The following is a 27,238-nucleotide window of genomic DNA, read 5'->3' on the forward strand; positions in this document are numbered from 1 at the left end:
CCTGAATTCGAAGGAAAATGCAACCGGAAGAATTTATGGATTGGTTGCACACTGTAGAAAGAGTCTTTTGACTACAAAAAAATACCAAATGATCAAAAGGTAAAGCTAGTCGCCATCAAGATCAACAAACATGCGTCTATCTAGTGGGAGCATTTGAAGAAGCAAAGAACTTGTGAAGGAAGAAGACGTATCGTAACTTGGGAGAAGATGAAAAAAGAATTGAAGAAGTTCTTATCGACAAACTACTGTCAAGATACATTTCTCCGGTTTCATAATCTCATGAAACAAAAGGCGCTGTCCGTGGAAGATTATACGGCGGAATTTGATCGCAAGTAGACTAAAATGAGTTGGAAAAATGTATAGACGTGATGCTTTTAGGTGAAAAATGGCGATCAGATTGTCTTGCACAAGTAAAGTAACATGGTTATGGTGATCGTACACACAAGCAGGCTTTCACAAATATGGCAATGGCTATTGAATTCTAATAATAATAAAAAAAGATCTTTGCATGTTTATTGTGCAAGTTAACTTGCACTGCTAATTACTAGCGGAATCCAGCTGTTATTAAGATTGTTAGTTGGAAAATGGGCGTAGGCTTGAGTATAAAACCGAACTACTATATATTGCCGTGTAATCTTCGCATTACACTCTATTTACTTACTAGCATCACACACATTGACCTATATTTGTCACTATTTTGAGTACTGATAGTTTGATAGTCAGCGAAAGTTATTTGTATCACAACACACAACCTATTCAACCTCCCTTCTAGGTTGTACTGTTAGCCCCAACAAGAAGGAAAGTAGTGTATAATGTGTATCAGACATCTTTCTTCCTAGTCCTTTTAAAATAAATTAATAAACCATTTACAGGAGAAAAGGAGAAATAGTCGTGAGTTGTGATTGTGCTTTGATCCGGTTTCCTGAGTAGAACCGTGAACCAAACCGGTCTAGTTTCTGGTTCCAAATTTTGGATTTTGGAATTTGGAACCGGGAAACACAGTGTCGGTTCCAAGTTCCACCACGGAGGGAACGGACCCATCCTAGACTCAATGACTCTAGGCTCACCGGCTCGAGCGGTTGAACCATGTCAAGATCAGGTTTGACCATTTCTAGGGCAATCTAGGTGGATGAGAAAAATCTAATTGGACCACGATCCGATTTTTGAACAAACTAGTTGGAGCGGTCGGACCGATCTGAATTTTAAAACATTGCATATCGTAGTTGAGCACATACAGCCTGGCCCAGCAGTCAGTTATGTTTTCATTTGATGAAATAGATTTGAAAAGCAAAAGGATATCGTAGGAAAAGCCAACTTTGTTGTTTCTGGAAGTAGCCGTGAATCTCTGGACGGCATAAAAATGGCATCTTTTACCAAGTTGTACACGATGGAAAGGGACAGATTAACAATAACTTTTAATATCTCATCAGCCTATCAATATGTGATCCCACCCTCTTACAGCAAGGAGAGATACGTCATCATTTTCACCAAACACAAAATTTCTCAAGAAGGAAACGCGATGTGCGTATAAACTCACGATCCATGAATTGCTAATGCTATACCAAAACACAGGAAGCATGGCTATTCAAGCTCCTAGCACAAGCTGCCTCCCTATTTTGATCCACGGCGGACAACAACCCTCTGTCCCACTCTTCAAACACACTCGCCCCTCCTCCTCTACCTCCTCTGCGGCCATCACCATAACCGATGGAATTCGGCGCATCAGCTGCATGAATTTGAACACTAAAGAACAATTTGTGGTTGCTAGGCGTTTGGCAAACTACATGCCGAGTGCTTGGGATTACAACTTTGTGAAGTCACTCAGTGCTGATTATGCGGTTTGGTTTAATAGGCTTTCTCTTGCTTATTATCAATACCTTGTTAAGCCTTTAATTACTCAAATTTCTCAGAAGGCCAAAATATGTTTAATTTTGATGAGCTCGTATGTGTGAAAGTAAATTGTGTTGGGATTTTAGTATCCAAAATCCATAAATTGTGAATGAGAAGTGTGGATGGAAATAGTCTCACATTGGATAGAAGTTGTGATGGGAGATGGTTTATTTAGATGAGCCTCTCAAATGGATTTGGGTCCTAAGGAGTACCCCACTTTTGTGGAAGGGAGAACACCTACGCCAAGCTAGGTCGGTCCCCCCGCGCGCGCCGCCGCCGCCGTTCCGGCCGATGCGGACCGAGCCCGGGTCCATTCCATCGGTTTTTTATTTTTTCCCGAACAGACACGTTTTGTTAGAAATTATTTATTTATTTATTTTGGACAAACAAACATATCTATTCGCGAGGTTCGGTTCACCCGAACGAAAACCGCTTCGGTTCAAGCGAGCCTTCATTGCTCGCGACTGTTCACGAACAGAACGAAAACCACTTCGGTTCAAGCGAGTCTTCATTGCTTGCGACTCTTCATTTTCGCTATATATAACCAAATTGTTCTGTTCGGTCAAGTGACTCTTCGTGGCATTTTTATTCCTGCGAGACTTTTGTTTTTTCCCGACACACTCTACACAGTTTCATTTTTTCCGCACGGCATTCTGCTGCATTTTCTTCATCATTGTCATTTGTGCGATTATTCTACGAAGTTGCATTCGAACATTTCCTTTGAAGAAGTAGTGCTTCTTTGGAAAGGCGATCCGCTCTATCCTGGGAAACAATTGTTTAACAACCTTGGGTACCGGTAGAGGGAACAAATTGTCTTAAGGACACAACGTGAATTCGTTGGGCTCGGATCATTCGTCAACATTTAGATTACTCATCAGAACGTGACTTCAGGTTTGTCAAATAACTCTGTTTTGCACATACAAGCACTATTACGTGACAACAATAGACAATTTTTATCGTGTTTGTTTAATTGCATTTCTCAATCATTTCTGTCTTTGTGTCAAAAATGGCTACAACATCAATGACGCCTATTGCGTCTGTTCCGACTCATGGAGAGAAGCCAGAAAAGTTCAATGGGCTGACTTCAAGAAATGGCAACAGAAGATGTTGTTCTATCTCACCACTTTGAACTTGGCAAGGTTCCTCATGGAGGATGCTCCGAAGTTGGATGAAGGAGAGACAAACAAGGAAAAGGTTGCTGCCGTAGATGCATGGAAGCATTTTGACTTCCTGTGTCGCAACTATATCCTCAATGGTCTGGACAATTCCTTCTACAACGTTTATAGTCTGCTGAAAACGGCTAAGGAGTTGTGGGAAAGTTTGGACAAGAAATACAAAATGGAAGATGCTAGGTTAAAGAAATTCATCATTGGTAAATTTCTGGACTTCAAGATGGTAGATTCTAAAATCGTCTTAAGTCAAGTTCAAGAACTTCAAGTGATCATGCATGACATTCATGTTGAAAGTATGATGATTAGTGAATCATTTCAAGTGGCTGCTTTCATTGAAAAGTTACCACCGTCTTGGAAAGATTTCAAGAATTATCTCAAATACAAGAGAAAGGAATTATCACTTGAAGACCTAATTGTTCGATTGAGAATAGAGGAAGACAATAGGAATTCCGAGAAGAAAGTTTGCAGCAATCTGGCGGTCTCAAGGGCCAACGTTGTTGAAGAAGGATAAAAAACCAACAAGAAGAGAAAAAACTATGGACAGGGATCCATCCAAGGCCTGAAAAAATTCATTGGCAAATGTTACAATTGTGGAAAGGCTGGACATCGTACCAAAGACTGTAGAGCCAAGAAAAGAAAGATGACTCAGGCGAATGTGGTGGAACAGATTTCTAATGGTGTTGATGATATCAATCTTACTGCTATGATATTCGAGTGCAACATGGTAGGAAACTCCAAAGAATGGTCGATTGATACTGGAGCAACTCGTCATATATGCGTCAATAAATCTATGTTCTCATCATACACGCCTATGGAAGGTGATGAAAAACTCTACATGGGTAATTCATCAACCTCTAAGATTGAAGGTGTTGGAAAGGTAGCTTTGAAGATGACATCTAGGAAAGTTGTGACATTAAACAATGTGCTATATGTGCTAGACATACGCAAGAATTTAGTGTCCGGATCTCTTCTTAGCAAGAATGGTTTCAAGTTGGTGTTTGTATCTGATAAGTTTGTACTCTCCAAAAATGAGATATATGTAGGAAAGGGTTACCTTAGTGATAGTCTATTCAAGTTGAATGTAATAACTATTGTACCCAATGATGTTATGAATAAAGTTGTTTCTGCTTATGTGCTTGAGTCTCCTAATTTATGGCATGCTAAACTAGGACATGTTAATTATAAGTCAATAAAGAAATTAATGAACATGAAGTTATTGCCAAAATTCGACTGATCAAGTGAAAAATGCCAAGTGTGTGTTGAATCAAAATTCTCTAAGCCTCCTTTTCATTCTATAGATAATAGAATCACAGAACCTTTAGATTTAATACACACAGACATTTGTGATTTGAAAGCAATACCGTCAAGAGGTGGTAAAAAGTATTTTATAACGTTTATAGATGACTGCTCGAGATATTGTTATATTTATTTGCTTAGTAGCAAAGATGAGGCTGTGAATGCTTTTAGAACTTGTAAGTCCGAAGTTGAAACTCAGTTAAATAAGAAAATTAAGATGATAAGAAGTGACAGAGGAGGTGAATATGAATTTCCTTTTGAAGCAATTTGTTCTGAGTTTGGTATTATTCACCAAATTACTCCTCCTTATGCGTCACAAGCTAATGGAGTGGCGGAAAGGAAAAATCGGTCTTTAAAGGAAACAATGAATGCATTGTTGAATAGTTCCGGTTTACCACAAAATTTGTGGGGGGAAGCTGTTTTGACGGCGAATTTTATTTTGAATAGAGTACCCCACAAAAAGACACAACAAACTCCCTATGAGAAGTGGAAAGGCAGAACGCCTAATTTGAAATATCTCAAAGTGTGGGGGTGCTTAGCTAAGGTTGCGATTTCTAAACCTAAAAAGGTTAAAATAGGACCGAAAACTATTGATTGTGTATTTATTGGATATGCTATTAATAGTAATGCATATCAATTTCTTGTTCATAAGTCTGAGGTCTCTGACATACATGTTAATACGATCATTGAGTCAAGGGACGCTTCATTCTTTAAAAATATATTTCCATATAACATAGTATATGAGCCAATTAACAATGATAAGAGGCCTCGAGATACTACACCTAAAAGCTATCCTATAGAGGATAAACCTAGATGTAGTAAAAGACAAAGAACTTCTAAGTCATTTGGAAATGATTTTTTAACATATTTGTTAGAGAATGAGCCTTGGACCTTTAAAGAGGCTGTGACAACCCCAGAAACCCCGTTCTGGAAAGAAGCTATCAATAATGAAGTTGAATCCATCTTGTCAAACCATACATGGAAATTGGTTGACCTTCCTCCTGGTAATAAACCACTATAATGTAAGTGGATTTTCAAGAGGAAAATGAAAGCGGATGGTACTATTGATAAGTATAAAGCTAGGCTTGTGGTAGAAGGGTACAAGCAATGAGAAGGCCTTGATTATTTTGACACTTATTCACCTGTTACTAGAATTACATCTATAAGGATGCGAATTGCCATATCAGCGGTGTATAGGCTTGAAATCCATCAAATGGATGTTAAAACGGCTTTCTTAAACGGGAATTTGGAAGAAAAAATATATTTGGAACAACCCGAAGGGTTCATTGTTTCAGGACAAGAGAAGAAAGTATGTTGGCTTATCAAGTCACTCTATGGATTGAAACAAGCACCAAAACAATGGCATGCTAAATTCGACCAAGTCATGTTGTCGAATGGTTTTAAGATTAATGAGTGTGATAAATGTGTATATGTTAAGAACGCTCATAATGGTTTTGGTATTTTGTGCTTGTATGTAGATGACATGCTTATAATAGGTAGCGATAGTGAGGTTGTCAATACGACCAAACGAATGCTCACAAGTAAATTTGATATGAAAGATATGGGGGTTGCAGATGTTATTTTAGGAATTAAAATCCATAGACATCTAGAGGATTAGCTCTATCACAGTCCCATTATATTGAGATGATTCTTGGAAAGTGCAAGAATCTAGACATTGTATCAGTAAAGACTCCGATAGATGTTAATTTACATCTTTCAAAGAATACTGGTGAAAGCAAAGCTCAAAATGAGTATGCTAGTATACTAGGCAGTCTAATGTATGTCATGAACTGTACTAGGCCAGACATAGCTTGTGCTGTGAGCAAGCTAAGTCGATTTACAATTAGTCCAAATGAAAATCATTGGAAAGGTATGAAACGTGTATTAGGCTATTTGAAGCACACTCAAAATTATGCTTTGCACTACACAGAGTATCCAGCGGTACTTGAAAGATACTATGATGCAAATTGGATAACCGTCACAAGAGACACAAAATCCACAAGTGGGTATGTGTTTATACTTGGTGGGGGAGCAGTGTCTTGGAAGTCTTCCAAACAAACTTGTATTGCAAGGTCTACTATGGAAGCATAATTTATTGCTTTGGATAAGGCCGGTGAAAAAGCTGAGTGGCTTCGAAATTTCTTAGAAGATATTCCTAATTGGTCTAAATCAATGCCAGCTGTGTGTATTCATTATGATAGTCAAGCGGCAATAGGCAGGGCAAGGAATGTCATGTATAATGGAAAGTCTCGACATATACATCGAAGACATGATATTATAAGACAACTACTCTCTAGTGAAATGATCACGATTGACTATATGAAGTCAAAAGATAATGTTGCGAATCCATTAACAAAATGCATAATTAGAGAGCTGGTTGTAAAAACATCAAGGGGAATGGGTTTAAGGCCTATAAAATAAGTCATCATAGCAGAAACCCTACCTAGTTGACTGGAGATTTCAAGATCTAGGTTCAAAGGGACAACCAGGTTATGCAGGCGGAGTAGTGTATTGTCAACTCTTACTCATTCCCGTATGGAGACAGTACTAACATGTGGAGGTTAAGTGTAAGCTTTTAATGATTCTGATTCGGGTATGTGATATACCACACAATCAGAAATCACTTATGTGAGTGTGAAGTGAGGGCTGCTTCTATGAAGAATTTGAAAGGCCAAATTCTTCAAAGCACTCATGAGACCAGGCGGTATTCATGGCCAAAATGAACACAACAGTGAGAACCAACTTTGTTTGAGAGATAATTGTATGATTTCTATTGTCTTGACTTACACCGAAGGTCGACAGTTCAAAGACATCAAGTCTACTGATTGACCGAGTAAGTCCGATAGGTCTCACTAGGGAAAGTTCAAAGCCTTAGACTACTTATCCCTATGCAACGTTCTCTCATGGAATAATCGCACATTGCATCTCATGCATACACGAAGAGTCATGTTATCTGAACTTCTCATTCATGTGGGGGATTGTTGGGATTTTAGTATCCAAAATCCATAAATTGTGAATGAAAAGTGTGGATGGAAATAGTCCCACATTGGATAGAAGTTGTGATGGGAGATGGTTTATTTAGATGAGCCTCTCAAATGGGTTTGGGCCCCAAGGGGTACCCCACTTTTGTGGAAGGGAGAGAACCTATGCCAAGCTAGTTCGGCCCCCCCATGCGCGTCGCCGCTGCCGTCCGACCAGCCGGCTCGGCTCGGACCGGGTCCATTCCATCGGTTTTTTATTTTTTTCCGAACAGACACGTTTTGTTAGAAATTATTTATTTAGGACAAACAAACATGTCTGTTCGTGAGGTTCAGTTTGCCCGAACGAAAACCATTTCGATTCAAGCGAGCCTTCATTGCTCGCGACTATTCATGAACCGAACGAAAACCACTTCGGTTCAAGCGAGTCTTCATTGCTCGCGACTCTTCATTTTCGCTATATATAACCGAACTGTTCTGTTCGGTCAAGTGACTCTTCGTGGCATTTTTATTCCCGCGAGACTTTTGTTTTTTCCCGACACACTCTACATAGTTTCATTTTTTCCGCACGACATTCTGCTGCATTTTCTTCATCATTGTCATTTGTGCGATTATTCTGCAAAGTTGCGTTCGAACATTTCCTTTGAAGAAGTAGCGCTTCTTCGGAAAGGCGATCCGTTTTATCCTGAGAGACAATTGTTTAATAACATTTGGTGCCGATAGAGGGGACAAATTGTCTTAAGGACACAACGTGAATTCGTTGGGCTCGGATCATTCGTCAACATTCGGATTACTCGTCAGAACGTGACTTCAGGTTTGTCGAACAACTCTGTTTTGCATATACAAGCACTATTACGTGACAACAAATTGTAGGAGGAGAGATATATGGAGCGGGTCCAGCTGATGAAGGAAGAGGTGAAGTACACATTGGAGAGGGAGAATGATCTGTTGGCGAAGCTTGAGTTCATTGATGCGATTCAAATGCTTGGTTTGCAATACCATTTCGACAATGAGATAAAAAAGGCTCTCCAAGTCATCCAAAATGATTCAAATGATGCTCGGTTTTCTAATGATCTCCACTTGACTGCCCTTCGATTTAGACTTTTCAGACAACATGGCTATGATGTCTCTCAAGGTATAACGTTTATTATTTTCCATCTTATCCTTTCCCTTTCGGTTTTGCCGCGCCCCCACCACCCCTCCGCCGCCCCCCCGCGTTATAACTACAACTTAGTTTATTTAATGAAAGCTTTAATACGATAAAATAAATTTTGCATCAAACAACTATTTTCTAATATGAAAAAGTTGGAATATGCAGTTTGTCGAAATCATTTTTTGAGTTTCCTTTGATGATTATATGATCCTAGAAAAGGCTTCACAATATTTGTTAATTGTATTGTTAGGTGAGTCTGCTTCATATGATTAATCTTGAACCTTATTTATGTTATAAAATGAATTATAGACCGTCATATCTATTTAGATTTATGTGGATCTTTCGCCAAATTTACCATTTTAATGGGTCGGATTCATCTAGGACATCATATATTCACCTAACAATTTCCTGTGATGACAATACAAATTTGTCTTCCTGTTCATTTTATTTCTTAAGTCATTAGTCATTTTTTGGTTGACATCATGTGCTTTTACAGAAAAAGCAAAGACACATTCTCAGGAGAAATTGGAACTCGGAAGTTTTATTGTTCCGTTAAGAGAAAAAGCAGATTTTTTTTCCATACTATTAGATTGAAAAAGTAGCTAAGTGTCAAAAAGATTTTGGTAAAAAATTACCTGTTATCTGATTTCCTAGCAAGTTAATAGTAATTTACTGACACTTTCATGGAATTACCAATTTTTTGAACAGTTTGGAAATTCCAACTTTTCTTATAATTTGTCAACTTTTATTTGCCTTTTTATGATTGAAATTCCAACTCAAATATGCATTTTTCAATCTTCATTTAAGCAACTTACCAGCTTTTTTTTACGATAAAAAAAACCCAGCGAGTATGGGGTTGACAACTCTCATTTGAATTACTACATATATATATATATATATATATGTTTTTTTAACTTATCAACTTGTTATCATTTACCAACTTTCATTTGTCTTTATCACAAATGCCTTAAATTTATCAACCCTTCTTCGAATTTACCAACATTTATTTGTGTGAATTACCAGCTTTTCTCACGTTAGATTACAGACTAGTTTTAGTTTTCCAACTTTTTTTTAAGATGCTTACAAATTTTTATTTATCTTTTGTTGAGTATCCCACATTTCTATATATCTTTCTTATAAATCTACCAACTATTTTTAGAAATTACCAATCTTAGTTAGAGTGATTATTAACTGTGTACGTTACCAACTCTTATTTGACATAGTGACCAATGTTTATTTTTTTATTTAAAGTACCAACCTATCTTATCTTTATAAAAATAGTTTCTTTTATCTTTTTCTACTTTTACTTCCTTACTTACCAACGTCTTAAATTTACTATCATATGAAATTACCAAATTTTATAGGAATTACTTACCAGTTTCTCCTTGATTAACTCATCGACTAGTTTTCAATAACCAACTCTCAATCAAGTTACTTACAACCTTTATTTTATTTTTGTAAAATTCACCAACTTCTCTTACTGTTTAACAATTTTATTTGCCTTGTAAGTTACCAATTTTTTAAATTTTCCAACTCTTTTTTTTTTAAATTACCAACCTCAACTAAAGTGATTGTCAACTTTTATCAATTTAAACATAATATAATGTTGCATTCCAAACTTTTGGTTAATGCAGTTACCGATGTTTATTTGAATTTTCAAAATTACCATTTCTCCTATAGCTCTCACAAAAAAAAATTTCTTTTTTTTCTTTTATCAATTTTTATTTACCTTTCTTATCAGTTGTATAATTTACCAAAACAATATAAAATTATTGACAATCATTTGTGTCATCTACAAATTTTTTTCCGATTAAATTACCAATTAGTTTTGGATTATTAACTGTCATTTGACTTGCTTATTGACATTTATTTTTCTAAAACTTAACAACTTTTTTATTGACTTACCAACTAGTTTTTGTGTTATTTGAGTTGGTTATGGATGTTTATTTTGTTTACATTGCCACCTACTCTTGTTTATAGAAGAAACCTCTCTTATCCATTATGAACGTTAATTCACATTTCTTACCAACAGCTTAAGTTTGCTAGCTATCAAACAAATTTACCAACCATTTTTGTTGGCATAAGAACACTAGAAGTGCCAAAAGTTTTGTACGGTGCTCACTTTAGTGTTAAAACTTTTTTCCGGCACACTTCAATATCAAATCAGAGAAAAAACGATCACTTAAGTACCTGCGGTGAGAAATTCTGACCAAAATGATTATGTGGCTTTTATAATATAAATATAATATGAGTTGGCATACTTTTTTTTTAAATTCAGTCCATGTGGATGTGCAAAACGATGTTACTCAATCCCAACGTGGCTGGGTAGTGTAAAATGACATCGTTCCATCCGGTCGACCCATCCGATCCAAAAACAACGCACTCATTCGCTCGCCGTCGCCATCACTTCACTACAAAAAAACTGGATTTTTGCCACGAAAATTTGCGACGAAAAAATTTTCGTTGCAAATTTGCGACAAATTTTCCAACGAAAAGTAAAATTCGTTGGAAATTTCCAACGAACTATATTTCGTCGCAAAATTCGTTGGAAATTTCCAACGAAAAAATTTTCATTGGAAAATTAGTTGGAAATTTCCAACGAAAATAAATTCGTTGGAAAATTCGTTGTAAATTTCCAACGAATTTTTTTCCGTTGGAAATTTCCAACGAATTTTCCAACGAATTACAAAAAACCCGGTACTGTTCGGCATTTTTTATATTCGTTGGAAAATTTATTGGAAATTTCCAACGAATTTTCCAACGAATTTCAATTTTCCGGGTAATTATTTCAGTTTGTGCAATTTTCGTTGGAAATTTCCAACGAATTTTCCAACGAATTTCAATTTTCGGGCAATTATTTCATTGTATACAATTTTCGTTGGAAAATTCGTTGGTAATTTCCAACGAATTTTTTTTCGTTGGAAATTTCCAACAAATTTTCCAACGAACTCCAAAAAACCGTGTACCGTTCGGCATTTTTCATATTCGTTGGAAAATTCGTTGGAAATTTCCAACGAATTTTCCAACGAATTTCAATTTTCGGGCAATTATTTCATTGTATACAATTTTCGTTGGAAAATTCGTTGGTAATTTCCAACGAATTTTTTTTCGTTGGAAATTTCCAACAAATTTTCCAACGAACTCCAAAAAACCGTGTACCGTTCGGCATTTTTCATATTCGTTGGAAAATTTGTTGGAAATTTCCAACGAATTTTCCAATTTTCGGGCAATTATTCGGGCAATTATTTCATTGTATACAATTTTCGTTGGAAAATTCGTTGGAAATTTCCAACGAATTTTCCAACGAATTTCAATTTTTGGGCAATTATTTCGTTGTATACAATTTTCGTTGGAAAATTCGTTGGAAATTTCCAACGAAAAAAAATTTGTTGGAAATTTCCAACGAATTTTCCAACGAATTACAAAAAAAAACCGGTACCGTTCGGCATTTTTAAAATTCGTTGGAAAATTCGTTGGAAATTTCCAACGAATTTTCCAACGAATTTTAAAAATGCCGAATTTCCAACGAATTTTCCAACGAATTTCAATTTTCCGGGAAATTATTTCAGTTTATACAATTTTCCAACGAATTTTAATTTTCCGGGCAATTATTTTAGTGTCTCTCTCTCGCTCGCTCCCTCTGCTCCGCCATGGCCGTCTCCTTCATCTCCTTCCCCCCAAGCCTCCCTTCTCCGAGTCCCTCTCTCCCTCAACTCGGCTGAGTCCATTCGACGCTTGACTCGCTCCCTGTTTCCTCCTCTCTCTCTCTCGGTCTCTCCTTCGCCTTCCACCTTCTCCCCGCTGCCTCCCCCGCCGCCCCCCCTCCTCCTCCGACTCGGCTCCGGTGCCATGGACACCAAGATCGGCATCCGGGTCATCCGCGACGTCGGCTCCGTCCCCCGAAGGCGTCGCTGCGGCCATCCAGGAGCCCAGCCCCGCGGCGGTCGGCGCTCCGACGCCACCATGGGCCGCCCCGACGCCTCGTCGCCGGCGAGGGCCGAGCTCGTCGCCGGCGAGGGCCGAGCTCACCCGGATCCGGGCGAGCTCGAGCTCGCCGGCCATGGCGAGCTCGGCCCTCGCCATGGCCGGCGAGGCCGCCACCCATCCCGCCTCACCGCCACCGTCCAACCGACCTGATCTCTCTCTTCCTTTCTCGGCCGCGTGAGCTGCTTGGAACCGCCGCTCGCCGGGTCCGCGGGCCTCGCCGGCCATGGCGAGGCCGAGCTCGCCCGGATCCGGGCGAGCTCGGCCGTCGCCGGCGACGAGCTCGAGCTCGCCCGGATCCGGGCGAGCTCGGCCGTCGCCCGGCGACGAGCTCGAGCTCGCCCGGATCGGAGCGAAGCTCGGCCTCGCCGGCGACGAGGCGGCGGCGAGGGCCATTTTTCGGCCAAAAAAAAAAATTTTGAAATTGAAATTTTTCGACCAAAAAAAAAAATTCGATGGAAAAAAACTTTCCACGATTTTTCGATCAAAAAAAAATTTGTAATTTCCAACGAAAAAAAATTCGTCGAAAAAAAAAATTCGTTTCCAACGAATTTAGTCACGAGTTTTCCAACGAAATTTCCAACGAAAATATTTTCGTCGCAAATTTCCAACGAAAATTGAAATTTTTCGTCGGAAAATTTTCCAACGACCTATTACCAACGAATTTTTTTTCGTTGGAAAATTCGTTGGAAATTCGTTTTCCAACGAATTTTCCAGAATTTTTCGTTGGAAATTTCGTCGGAAAAAGTCAGTTTTTTTGTAGTGCTTGCCACCATCCGTCATTCATTACCCGCCAGCCATCACCCCCCTCCATAGAGAAAAAACTTCCAACCACCGCCAACCCACACACAACCATTGTCGTCCCACGTACAGCCACCATCGATCACCACGCCGCCTCAAGCATTCTCCCAAAGGCATCACCCAACCGAATAGGAGTAGAAACATAGGCAGCCACTATTAACCCACACCGGTCGCCAATATCTCGGGCTAGCCATAGATCGACACTGCCTGCCATTCACCGCACTTGTTGGTCACTAGCAAAGCCGCGGTCAGTTTGTCCCAGTTCTGCTATGTTTTTCGACGAAAAAGGCTTGAAGAGTTTGGGGTTCGCCTGAAGCTCGTTCGCTGGCATCAACCACCAGTGGTGGCTTTCCTCATTGTTTTCAAGCCACCAGACCCACAGTCGAACGTTGCCATTCGTCATCCGGAATACAGAGGAGCGGCTCTATTATACCCATTCTTGAAGTGCTTCCAACTCGTTCGATCCTCCTCTGACGCCTCCGAATCATTAGTGACGATGCCACTAGGAAACCCCCCCTACTGCCATTAAAGGTCGACTTGAGAGAGGGCATTAAAAGTTGTAGATGGCTATGAATAGAGACAAAAAAATGGCATGTAACAAGAAAGGAGGGGACAAAAATAGAAAAAAATAAGAAGTAAAGAATGGCGTGTAAAAAAAAGTAAAAGAAATATCTTTTACAAATCCTCAGCAGCGTCATCAGGACGTGCGATGTCGACGACCATGGACAGCCAGATCTGTAGAGCCAGCAGCATCACCGGCCATGGCAAAGCAAGGTTCCCAAGTGACGTCGACGGCCACGGACGGCCAAATTTGGAGAGCAAGCAGCGTCACTGTCACTGGCCATGGCGGTTTGTCTAAAGTCGAGTGGTTGGCTTTGGACGAACAAGGAAGACGAAGCCGAGCTCAAGTTGCAGTTGCCAAATTAGGGTTTATATTTGGGGCAAACATGTAAACACGTCGTCGAAGAAAATTAATGCTGATTGGGAATGCTGGCAAGCCACATGAGTCGGAAAAATTGATAAAAGATTGTCACATCAGATTTCACGCTATTGAAATCGGAGTTGATACTTGAGTTATCGTTTTTTTTTAAAAAGTGGCACTTAAATAATCCGAAAAAAAACTTTTGGCACTAAATTAAGCACCGTACAAAACTTTTGACACTCTTAATGTCCTTATGCTCTTTTTTGTTAGACTAATAAACTTTTCTCCGATTAAGTTAATAATTAGTTTGGAGTTACTAATTTTCATTTTGTTGCTTACCAACTCTTTTTAGACTATTTCTTTCCTTACCAAAAAAAAACTCTTTTTAGACTTTACCGACCTCGATTCAAGTAATTGCTGACTTGTCTCCATTTAAGTTACCAATCAATTTTGCGTTACAAAACTCTGGTTTAAATTAGTTACCAACCTTAATGTGGTTTTATTCTAAATGCCATATTTTCTTATCTCTGAATAAAAAGCTTCCCTTATGATTCTTCTTGTTGGACGTATAGTTGTGTTCGAAAGGTTTATGAACATGATGGATACCTTCAAGGAATCGTTCGAAAAGGATGTGATGGGACTTCTTGGTCTTTATGAAGCTTCTTTTCATGGGTTGGGAGGCGAAGACATACTGGACGAAGCTCAGGATTTCGCTTCTAAGCATCTGAAGAATCTGAAGAATCTGAACCTCGATGAAATTCCAACTAGTTTGGCCAGACAAGTGCTTCATGCATTAGATATGCCGATCCACTGGAGGCCAAACAGGTTGGAGGCTCGGTGGTTCATGGACATGTACGAGAAACAGCTTGACATGAACCCTTCTTTGCTGCAATTGGCTAAATTGGACTTCAATATAGTGCAATCCATCCACAAGGAGGAACTTAGCCGTCTGGCAAGGTATACACAAGCGCATTTTGACGTGTGGATATAAATTCATGACAATACGAAACACATACGAGTGCATTTTGATCGACTTAGTCATCATATGGCAAATCTTTCAGGTGGTGGGTTGAACTTGGCGCGAACAAGATGACTTTCTTTAGGGACAGGCTAGTGGAACACTATTTTTGGTGCTGTGCAATGGTTTTTGAACCTCAATATACAGCTCACAGAGAAATGACCACAAAGATCACCCGTATGATAACACTTATCGATGACATTTATGATGTATATGGGACGCTGGAAGAGCTTGAACTCCTAACAGATTTCATTGTCAGGTTCGTATATCATCACCGCCTTCATCATTTCCCCTTGTAACTATTATTGCCAAGAAAAAATATAGATTAATTAGTCTATGAATAACGTGATGGCAAAAACAAATACTGAGACTTATATATTATGAAATAAATTCTTCCATGTGTTGTGGACATATCATTTTTTATGTCAACTTGTTTTTCCTCTGTGTAATTGATTAACATGGGCTAATAAAGTAACAATTGTTGAGGAAAACTCCTATTGATTTTGAAGTTGACAAAACCTTCCATATTATTGTAAATCTGATACTTATTCTGAACTAATTTATTCCAGGTATGTATACTCTGGAAGCTCAGAAGGAAGTTATTCATATTTTACAAGCTGGCAAATACCTTATTGAAGACCCACATAATCTTAGTTATGAAGACTCAGACGCTGAAATTATTCAGACGCAGAAATTAATCAGATGCAGACGAAGAAATTATTCAGAAGTAGACGCAGAAGTTCTTCAGACGCAGACGCAGAAGTTCTTCAGATGCAGACGCAGAATTTCTTCAGACGCAGAATTCAGAACGAGACATAACAGCTAGTGATCTGGTATGGATTTCACAGAAGGAAAGTTTTGATTGTTTCAATCTAAGGCTATAATTGATTGACAATCAAACACTACGACAAGCACGCATTACAACGGTTAAAGCTCTACTTATGGAAACCAAGATTCTGATTGCATGGGCGATCAGAATCAGCGGGATTCAGAATCTGTCATTCAACGGCTACTCAATCCTTTCTATACAAATCTGTCCAAGGTGAAGATTGGAAGATGATCCTCTGAATGTTGTCCAACGGCTAGTTTGGAAGTAGAGGAGTATTTAAGGAGATCAACGAGCAGCAGAAGGTAGTACATAATCAAGAATCATCAAGTCCAAAGTCTGAGCATACTCCGATCATTTCTCTTGTCTTTCTGAGCCATACATTAAGATCTTGAGGGACACTTTGTAAGAGTGATTGTGTGAGATAGAGAGTTCTATCATACACAAGAGTGCTAACACTCAGAAGTTGTAATTCCTCTTGATTACATAATGAAATCCAGTCGGTAGGCTGTCAGCGTGGGAGAGTGGATGTAGGCTTACTATAAGCCGAACCACTATAAACTTGTGTGCAGATTCTCTATTCCTTATCTCTTACTTTACATTCTGCACATCAAGAGCACCGTCTATACAATCTGTCTTGAATCTGAATTTTATTCAGACTCTTCTGTGATTTATTTTGTTTCCGCATAAATTCTCAAAATTGTTTAAGATCACCTATTCACCCCCCCTCTAGGTAGTCCTTGCTAGCTACATCAATTGGTATCAGAGCAGGTTGCTCATTTATTGAAGTGTTTTACTTCTGAGCTAACGATCTACATGGCTAGCTTTGGTGCTCCAGGGCTCATTGAAGAACAGAGCAACAACAGACCACCATATTTCGATGGCAAGGAATATAGTGTCTGGAAGAATAAGATGAAGGCATTCATAAAGTCAATTGATCACATGCAATGGGATGTCATCATCAGGGGAGTCAATCCAAAATCTTCTGATTCAAAAGAAAAGGCAGATGCAAGCAAAGCAGCAGATCCTCCATTATCTCAAGCTGAGATATCCAAAAGAGAAACCTTAGATTCCAAAGCAATTTATTCTTTATATTGTGCCTTATCTCTTATTGAATATAAAAAAATTGCTGCTTGTGAATCAGCTAAGGAAATCTGGGAAACTCTCCACATTACTTATGAAGGAACAGATCGAGCCAAGGAAACTCAAATCAATCTTTTGCTTGGTCAATACGAAGCCTTCAAAATGAAACCTGAAGAATCAGTTGCTGATATGTATGATAGGTTTGCTGACATTGTAAACGGTCTTACATATCAAGGACAATCAGTCCCAGATGCAATGAAAGTCAACAAACTACTGAGAGGACTGACAAAGCAGTGGGATAATATCAAAACATCTCTTCGAGAAACACAAAGGATCAAGCCTCTATCAGTGAATGAGTTAATTGGAACTCTTCAATCATATGAGACTGAGAAACGGAATGAGGAGAATGAATCCAGAGGTAATAAGTCAATTGCATTAAAAACTAACATTGATTCTGATGCAGAGTCTGAAGATGAAGATGTTGACGATGAAGAACTAGCTCTCTTTATAAAGAAGTATAAGAAAATGAAGATCAAAGGAAGAAACCTCAAAGGTAAGAAGCCTTTTGAGAAGAAGAAGTCTTTCGATGAAACAGAGAGATCAAAGGATATTATATGCTTTCACTGTAAGAAACGTGGACATATCAAGCCAAATTGTCCACTTCTGAAAAAGAAGACCAAATTTGAGAAAGCAAAGAAGGCCTTAAAAGCAGAAACCTGGAGTGACACAGAGTGCAAAGACAGTGATGAAGATATCTCTAATTTCTGTCTAGTGGCTAAGTTAGACTCAAACTCAGATTCAGATTCAGATTCAGATCCTAAAGTGGAAATTGAGGTAAAGCATTCTGATATGCCTATTGAAGTATCAAATTATATTGATGAATTATGCTTTGAATTTAAGGCTGCTCTTAAAAGAATCTCTTCTTTGAAAAAGGAAAATTCATCACTAAGGCAACAGGATGTTTCACAAAAAGAAAAAATCGATTTTCTTCAAAAAGAATATCATCAAGTCAAGGAAAGTCGAGATCGTCTTTCCAAAGAAAATGCTGTTTTGAAAAAGGAAGTTTCTGAAATTACTTCCAAGTTCTCAAAAGGTTCAGAAACCTTGAAGCATATCCTTTCTGTCCAAATTCTTTACTGTAACAAATCTGGTCTCGGATTTGTGAAGGAAAGTGATAGCTTGATTGATTTTCCAAAGGTCAAGGAGAGACTAAGACAAAGACCTCCTCGACAAGCTTATAAAAATCATTTCAAAAGAAATTTTGTTAAACCTGTTGGCCGAAGTGCTCTTAAGTGCTCAAAGTGTGGAGATCCACAACATTTTGAGAATGAATGTCCTAAGGTCTGGAGACCTGTTCGAAGAGACTTTGTTAAGACAGCCTATACTAATCCTCAAGGACCCAAACAAATTTGGGTACCAAAGAAAACTTGAGATGTTGTAGTTTTTGCAGGTTACCACGAAGAGAAAAAGAAAATGGTAACTAGACAGTGGATGTTCTAGACATATGACAGGAGATCCGAGCATATTTGTTGAATTACAAAACCTGAATGGTGGAAAAGTCTCCTTTGGAGGAAATAACAAAGGAAAAATAGTTGGGAAAGGAACGGTTGAATTTGGAGGACTCACAATCAATGATGTTTCATTGGTAAAAGGACTCAACTACAACCTGATCAGCATAAGCCAACTATGTGATACAGGTTTCAGAATCAACTTTCAAGAAGATACATGCTCAGGAACAAGCAAAGATTCTTCTCAAACCTTCACAGGAAGAAGACATGGCAATATTTATCTTCTAGATGTCAATCCAAATTCCACTCATTGCTTGATATCAATCAAAGAAGATGAAGATCTATGGCACAGAAGATTGGGGCATATCAGTATGAAACAAATCTCAAAGATCTCAAACAAGAAACTGGTTCGAGGTCTGCCAGATTTGAAATACAAGAAAACAGAGTTATGCAATGCCTGCACTCTAGGAAAACAAGTATGAAGCTCTTTTAAATCTATACATCATGTTTCCACTAATCGTGCTTTGCAGCTTCTTCATATGGATCTATTTGGACCAACCAGAACACAAAGTATTGGTGATAAGAAATATTGTTTAGTTATTGTTGATGACTTTACAAGATTTACTTGGGTGTTCTTTCTTGCTCATAAAAATGAAGTATTTTCATATTTTTCAAAATTTGCAAAAAGAGTTCAGAATGAAAAGGGCTATTCCATTTCCTGCATTAAAACTGATCATGGGGGAGAATTTGAAAATCAAAGTTTTTCAGAATTCTGTGAGGAAAATGGTTTTCAACACAATTTTTCTACTCCTTATACACCAGAACAAAATGGTGTTGTGGAAAGGAAAAATCGTTCTTTGCAAGAAATGGCAAGAACTTTGTTGATTGAAAGCAAGATTCCTTTTCATTTCTGGGCAGATGCAGTTTTTACAGCATGTTATATCATTAACAGAGTTTTCTCACACCCATTCTTAAGAAAAACCCCCTATGAGCTTTACAAAGGTAGACAACCCAATATCTCATATTTTCGTGTGTTTGGTTGTAAATGCTTTATTCTTAAAAATCCAAATGATCGCCCTGGTAAGTTTGATGAGAAAGCAGATGAAGGATTTTTCCTTGGATATTCAACTACAAGTAAGGCATACAGAGTCTTCAACAAGAATTCTCAGACTGTGGAACAAACAATGAATGTAAGTTTGATGAAAATATTCAGACTCATAAAGATGAATCTGAACCATCTCCCAATATTCAAGAGTTATCAGAAGCTCAACAAGAATCTCCAAAGATCGTAGAATCTGTAGAAGAAGGAAAAGAATATACAATACAGACTCAACCAGAACCTTCAGAGTCTGCAGATTTTCAGAAGGAAAGATTTGACAAAAACTGGAAACATAAATCCAGTCATCCGAAGAACCTCATCATTGGAGAAATAGAAGATGGCATCAAGACAAGATCCAAACACAAAGAGAATATCAGCAACTTGGCGTTGATATCAGAAATAGAACCAAAAGAAGTTGGTGAAGCATTATCAGATGAAAGCTAGATCGAAGCTATGCAGGAGGAACTTTAGCAGTTCAGAATCAATAAAGTATGGGAGCTTGTGCCAAGACCCAAAAATCATCCAGTAATTGGAACAAAATGGGTATTCAGAAACAAACTGGATGACAAAGGGAAGGTAACAAGAAACAAAGCAAGACTGGTAGCAAAAGGCTATTCTCAAGAAGAAGGCATCGATTATGATGAAACATATGCACCAGTTGCAAGGTTAGAAGCCATTAGGCTATTATTAGCTTATGCTTGTTTCCATAACTTTAAATTGTTTCAGATGGACGTAAAAAGTGCCTTCCTGAATGGATATATCAAAGAAGAAGTATATGTTGAACAACCACCTGGCTTTGAAGAACCAAGGAAGACTGATTATGTCTATAAACTCAAAAAGGCCCTCTATGGTCTGAAACAAGCACCCCGTGCTTGGTATGAGAGGTTAAGTAACTTCCTTCTGCAAAATAATTTCACCAAAGGTAAGGTTGATACAACTTTATTTATTAAGAGAAAAGGTAAAGATTTTTTACTGGTTCAAATTTATGTTGATGATATCATCTTTGGATCTTCTAACGAACTGCTTTGCAAAGAATTTTCTAAGAATATGCAGAATGAGTTCGAGATGAGCATGATGGGAGAATTAACATTCTTTCTTGGCCTACAAGTGAAACAAGCCAAAGGTGGTACTTTCATTTGCCAAGAGAAGTATGCAAAGGAAATCGTCAAGAAGTTTGGTTTGCAAAATTGCAAGAAGACAGACATTCCCATGTCTCAATCATCCAAACTGGACAAAGATGAAAATGGTAAAAAAGTTGATCAGAAGGTATATAGAAGCATGATAGGATCATTATTATATCTTACTGCCTATAGACCTGATATATTATTCAGTGTATATATGTGTGCAAGATTTCAATCAGACCCAAAGGAATCACATTTTTCTGCAGTAAAGAGGATAATCAAATACATTGAAACTTATCCAATGTTAGGTCTTTGGTATTCCAAATATTCAGATTTTACTCTTACTGGTTATTCTGATGCTGATCTAGCTGGATGTAAAGTGGACAGGAAAAGTACTACAGGTACATGTCAACTGCTTGGGAATATGTTGGTATCCTGGTACTCAAAGAAGCAAAATACAGTTGCACTTTCTACAACAAGCAGAATATGTAGCCTTGGGAAGTTTCGTGCACATTACGTGGATAAAGCAACGATTGCGAGACTATGCTATTGAAGATTCAAGTGTTGCAATCAAATGTGACAACACAAGTGCTATCAATTTGACCAAGAACCCTATTCTTCATTCACGTGCTAAGCATATTGAAATCAAACATCACTTCATTAGAGATCATGTTCAAAACGGTGATGTGAATATTCAATTCATTGATTCTAAGAATCAATTAGCTGATATATTCACAAAACCTCTTGATAAGTCTTCATTTGAGTATATTAGAAATCAACCGGGCATCTCTTATCCATTTTCTTGAAGTGTTTGATAGACAGGAATTTTTCAAACTCAAATATTCTCAGTCTGAACATTTTTCAGACTCACAAAGAAAGGTACGTCCTTTATTCAAATTTTGGCGGGTACATTTTTGGCATTTTTAGCAGGATATTATCATAATCGTTACTTTAGGAAGCAAATCAGGTACGTATTCTAATTTATCTGATTAATTGTGCTTAATATATTATCATCAGTGTGCTTCAATAAGTATATTTCCTTCCCATTTTTTTTGGAATCTCTTTTTATTCTAAAAATAAGTTTTCCTTCCAAAACCTGTCCTCCTCCTTTATAAACCTGTCCGTCACTTTTCAAAACCCTATCAGTACGATCTTTTTCTCTCCAAACCTTTCTGATATTCAGAGACTCTTCTCTTCTTCCTCCAAAGATCGAAACTTTCCACTCCAAAAGTGATCATAATGCCGTTCAAGATGGTGGCCCGTCGAAGATCTTCACGTATTCTCAACCAAGACTCCAAATCTTCATCTCCGGCAGAGTATATGGAGATCTCAGACTCAAAATCCGACCATCATGAAGACCCTTCTGAAGCGACACCACCTCAGCGATCGTCGCCGCCCAAATCGTCCGGTAAAACTGATTTTCGTTTCCGAAGCATCAAACGTGTGTGGGAAGTTTACCAAAGGTTGAAAAGGAATAATGCTTCTGCGTCGATCCTTCATGAATGTCTGAAAGACAACGGTTTTCGCTCTGAAGAGCAACTTGTGCAAAACTATTCTATTTACTGCACTAAATCTGAACAAGTTCCAGCCAGTTCTACACCAAAAGAGCCTTCTTCCAGGAAGGGCAAGGAGAAAGTTGGAGAATCTTCCACTCCTTCTACAAAGAAATCTGTTCATATAAGCCCTAAGTCCACAAGTGCCTCAAAATTTGTTGTTCCTGACGATGACGCTCGCTTTTTTGATAATTTTGAAATGAAGGTGAGAATAGCATCTGGTGTGCCTGGAACAGGAGGTTTGTTCAGAAGCACTGAGCATAATGCCTGCTATAAGTTGTTACTTGCTCGAGGGGTCATGAACAATAGGACTGTGGATTTCGACTACCTAGAAAAGGCTAGCATTTCAGTAAAGCACCTGTTTGAGAAATTAGGGATTTATGAATTCTGCCTTCAATCTGCCAATGTTTATGCTGAATTAACTGCCTACTTCTATTCCAATCTTTCAATTCTGTCACCCAATTGGCTTCAGTTCACTGTTGGTGACAAGAAGATTGATTTAAAAGCGCATGAGTTGGCAAGGATAATTGGAGCCACACACTCCAATTTTACTCCATTGGCAGTGAATCTTGAAGAAGCTTCACAGGTGGCTTCTGAAAATCCAAACTTTGCTCAAGGATCCAAGCGCCATCTTTCCTACTCCGACTTGTCCAGACGATCTGTGATCTTGCATAAGATCATAATCAACTGTTTGAAGCCCAAAGCTGCCTCAAAAAGTGACCTATCAAAATCAGAAAGCAAGCTCATTTGGGCTATCTTAAAAGGTCAATCCTTCTCTCTCCCTCACATCATCATATTTCATATGTACAAAGCATTACAGAAGGACGAGGGTCAACTGCCATATGGTGCTTTAATCACTCGTATTTTCATGTTTCTCAATATATCTATACCTGATAAGTTGCGCCAGAACATTATTCCCCGCATGTTTGTTAGAGAAAAAATGCTCTCCAAAATGAAACAATTTGAAGATGTAAAGGAAAGAGTAAAAGGAAAAGAGGCTCAACAGTCGGAGGCAAAATCTGTTAGCAAGAAAATTGAGAAAGAAAAAGAGCAAAGGAAAAGAACCAGTTCAGCCAGCAAGCAAACTGATTCTCCTACCCCAATCAAAGTGTACAGAAAGAAAAGAAAAACTCTTCTGCATGATGAAAGTGATGAAGCAGAAGCAGAGCACTTTGAATCAGGTCACACTGAAGAACCAGAACATGTTCCTGAACCAGTTCCCAAAGTTTCAGAACAAATTCATGAAGAACATGTTTCTGAAGATCAAGCACCTGTTCAGGGGGAGATTCCACCAGATTCAGCCACAGGGTACAATCAGTCTGAGGAAGCCAATGTCCAAAGTCAGCCATCTGACAATCAGAACATCCTCTCTATTTTGCTCGAGATTAAAGAAAAGCAAGCTACTCTAGAACAAGATATGAAGAATATACACAGAATTGTTGAGAAAACAACAAGACTCAATGACTTCAGGCAGCAGCGGACAAAGCAGAACTTGAGGAAGCCATTGCTATGTGCTCATCCACCATGGATAAGGCCATAGGTCAATGCAGTTCAAAGATTGAAGAGACTGTCTGTATATTGGAAAATTTTCAACTGATTCGTACTCCTTCTAAAAAATAGCTTGATCTTTTTACCATTCTCTCCAAAACATCTATTTTTCATCTGGTCTGTAATATTTCTACCATTTTTTGTTAGACCTTTTGATTGCGTCATATCAATGATTTATTCTATCATTATTTTTGCTGATGACAAAAAGGGGGAGAAGTTATATGCAGATTTGCCATACTAATTCGTAGGATCATATGCAGGTTATATTCAAAGGAAGAAAGACATAGATATCAACAGAGTTTGCTCTTTCAATCTGTACTTCATGAGCTTAATATGTTTATTTATTTTCAAATCAATTCCAAAATAATTCAATCTGCAGGAAAGTTTTGTCACCATCAAAAAGGGGGAGATTGTTGAGGAAAACTCCTATTGATTTTGAAGTTGACAAAACCTTCCATATTATTGTAAATCTGATACTTATTCTGAACTAATTTATTCCAGGTATGTATACTCTAGAAGCTCAGAAGGAAGTTATTCAGATTTTACAAGCTGGCAAATACCTTATTGAAGACCCACATAATCTTAGTTCTGAAGACTCAGACGCTAAAATTATTCAGACGCAGAAATTATTCAGATACAGACGAAGAAATTATTCAGAAGCAGACGCAGAAGTTCTTCAGACGCAGAAGTTCTTCAAATGCAGACGCAGAATGAGCATTAATTTCCATGGTTATTACTAAAAAGCCTATTCAATGATGGTCAAATTTGTAAGATTGTTGAAAATGTAATATTTCATCTAGGTGGGATATCACAGACGTCGATAAGCTTCCCCCAACAATAATGACTAGTTTTCTGGCCATGTACAACACGACCAACAAAATTGGGTATTGGACAATGAGAGAGCGAGGAATAAACCCCATCCCTTATTTGCAGAAATTGGTAATCTCGACTTGCTAAATCTCTCATGTACTAATTTCGGTGGATTCCTAAATCCAGCCCTTTCAAAGCAACTCCTTGTTCTACTTCTAACTTACGCTTACAACTTCTCTTTAAATATATGCGCATCCAAAAAAGTAGGAGAAAATATCGTCCCTCGACTTGATCATTGACTCACTCTTCGAATTCCAATCCTATAGTGGGCGGATCAGTGCAAGGCTTACCTAAAGGAGGCCCGTTGATACAACAAGGGCATTAAACCGACGCTGAAGGAGTACATGGACAATGCGGAGGATTCAATCGGAGCGATGATTATGCTGTTGGGCAGCTACTTCCTCACCACGGACAAATTGATGGAAGAGGGACTTGATTACTTGTCGAAACCCTGCGCGTCATGCATTGTTCCGCCAAGATCAATTGACTCAATAATGATCTCAGTACATCATCGGTAACTTTCTTTAACATTTGTCCTTCTCCTTGAAAATAACGCTGCTATGCATCATTGGTATGTTCACAGTGACGTGTTAATTTTGTTTTTTCTTTGACATGAATGTGGGATGGATCTTGGGACTTTTGTTTGTTACCAATCACTGGCGTCCATATGCTTAGTATGAATTGGCACGAGGAGACAACTTTAAGGCACTAAAGTGCTACATGAATGAAACCGGCGCTTCAGAAGAGGCCGTGCAGGCACACATTAGGCGTCTTGTGTGCGAGACCTGGAAGAGGATGAACAGAGATGTGTTTGAGGACCACCCGTTTCCTGGGTTCTGGCCTTTTCTTTGTGCTTGTTTGAACTTGGCACGAGCTTCTCAGAGCTTTTACCAGTATGGAGACGGACACGGCCTTCCCAATCACAAAACTAAGGACCATCTTGTGTCTGCTTTATTCGAACCCGTGCCCCTCCACTAGGGATGCATTATTGACCAAGGTCTTGCTTTTGGAGAGAGCCTTTTAATGTTATGTGTTTTTCTTAGCTTTTGGGGTGGCTCTGATAGCTCTAAGATATTGAAACTGTAGTAATTGAAGCCTACTGATGGGTGTTTGTACAAGTTGCATAGATTTGCCAGAGAAGTACATGCTACTCCGTGCTTTGTGTTGTGGCTGTGACGCAGATAGAAGCGATAACTTGGAAAACTCTTCCACGATTCGACTGGAATTCAATTCAATTTCATCATATCTGAATACAAAACTGGACGTCCTTTTATAATGATAGGACTCCTAAAGATATCTGAATTAATGAAGATAACATCAAAGCAATCAAATCTAATCTTATCTAATCAAATCAAATCAAATCTAATCTAATCTTATCTAATAAAATCAAACGAAATATTGATAATTCGAAATTGCCTAAAGTAAAAAAAAACTGCCTAATCAGAAAAACTACCGAGATTTCCGGTGATTACGGCGATCACATTCTTCAAAATAATCACAGGCTAACTGTTCTACATCATTCCCTCCCTCTTCGGGAAAACTCGCCCTCGAGTTATGATTAGGATAGAGGGGTGTATCGGGAGCATGATACTCAAATAAGTCTGCCACATTAAATGTAGGGGAAATGTTGAGATCACCAGGAAGGTCAACTACATAGGGATTGTCATTGATCTTCTTCAGGATGCGGCAAGGACCAATCTTCTTGTGCTTCAGTTTATTACAGGTACCTACAGGAAAACGCTCCTTCCGCAGGAAAACCATTACCTCATCGCCTACCTCAAAAATTTTCGAACGTCGCCGTTTGTCAGCATCCTCCTTATACTTTGAATTAGAAGCAGCCAATTGACTAGCAACAGCAGCTTGGACTTCATTAATTCTGGTCGCCAAATTCTCCGCCGCGACACTATAGCCAGGAATCTTGTGCAAGGGAACCAAATCCAAAGTATGTTGTGGTGTACGCCCATAAACGACCTGAAAGGGAGATATACCGATAGAGCGGTTAACCGAGTTGTTGAAGGCGAACTCAGCAAGAGCAAGATACCGGTCCCACTGTTTAGGCATATCACTGCAGAGGCAGCGAATGATATCCGCCATAGTACGATTCACAACTTCCGTCTGACCATCCGTTTGGGGATGAAAAGAACTACTATACTGTAAATCAGTCCCAAACAAACGCCATAAAGTACACCAAAAATGGCTCAGAAATTTCATGTCACGATCGGAAGTGATTGTCTTCGGCACACCATGGAGACGGACTACTTCACGAAAGAATAAACTTGCCACATGCGAAGCATCCGAAGTTTTCTTACAAGGGATGAAGTGCGCCATCTTCGAAAACCGGTCAACCACCACGAAAACAGAATCTAAACTCCGTTGAGTGCGAGGAAGTCCCAACACAAAGTCCATCGATATGTCT

General features: G+C 38.6%; 1 pseudogene; it reads left to right on the top strand.

Annotated features, from left to right (window-relative positions):
- Positions 1-1,553: 1,553 nt before the first annotated feature.
- LOC115664421 ((+)-alpha-terpineol synthase-like) lies at positions 1,554-25,800 on the top strand (annotated as a pseudogene).
- Positions 25,801-27,238: the final 1,438 nt, after the last annotated feature.

Source organism: Syzygium oleosum, unplaced genomic scaffold, assembly GCF_021117445.2.
Source record: "Syzygium oleosum isolate NSW1041296 unplaced genomic scaffold, Sole_v2.1 Sole_v2.23, whole genome shotgun sequence".
Classification (NCBI taxonomy): domain Eukaryota; kingdom Viridiplantae; phylum Streptophyta; class Magnoliopsida; order Myrtales; family Myrtaceae; genus Syzygium; species Syzygium oleosum.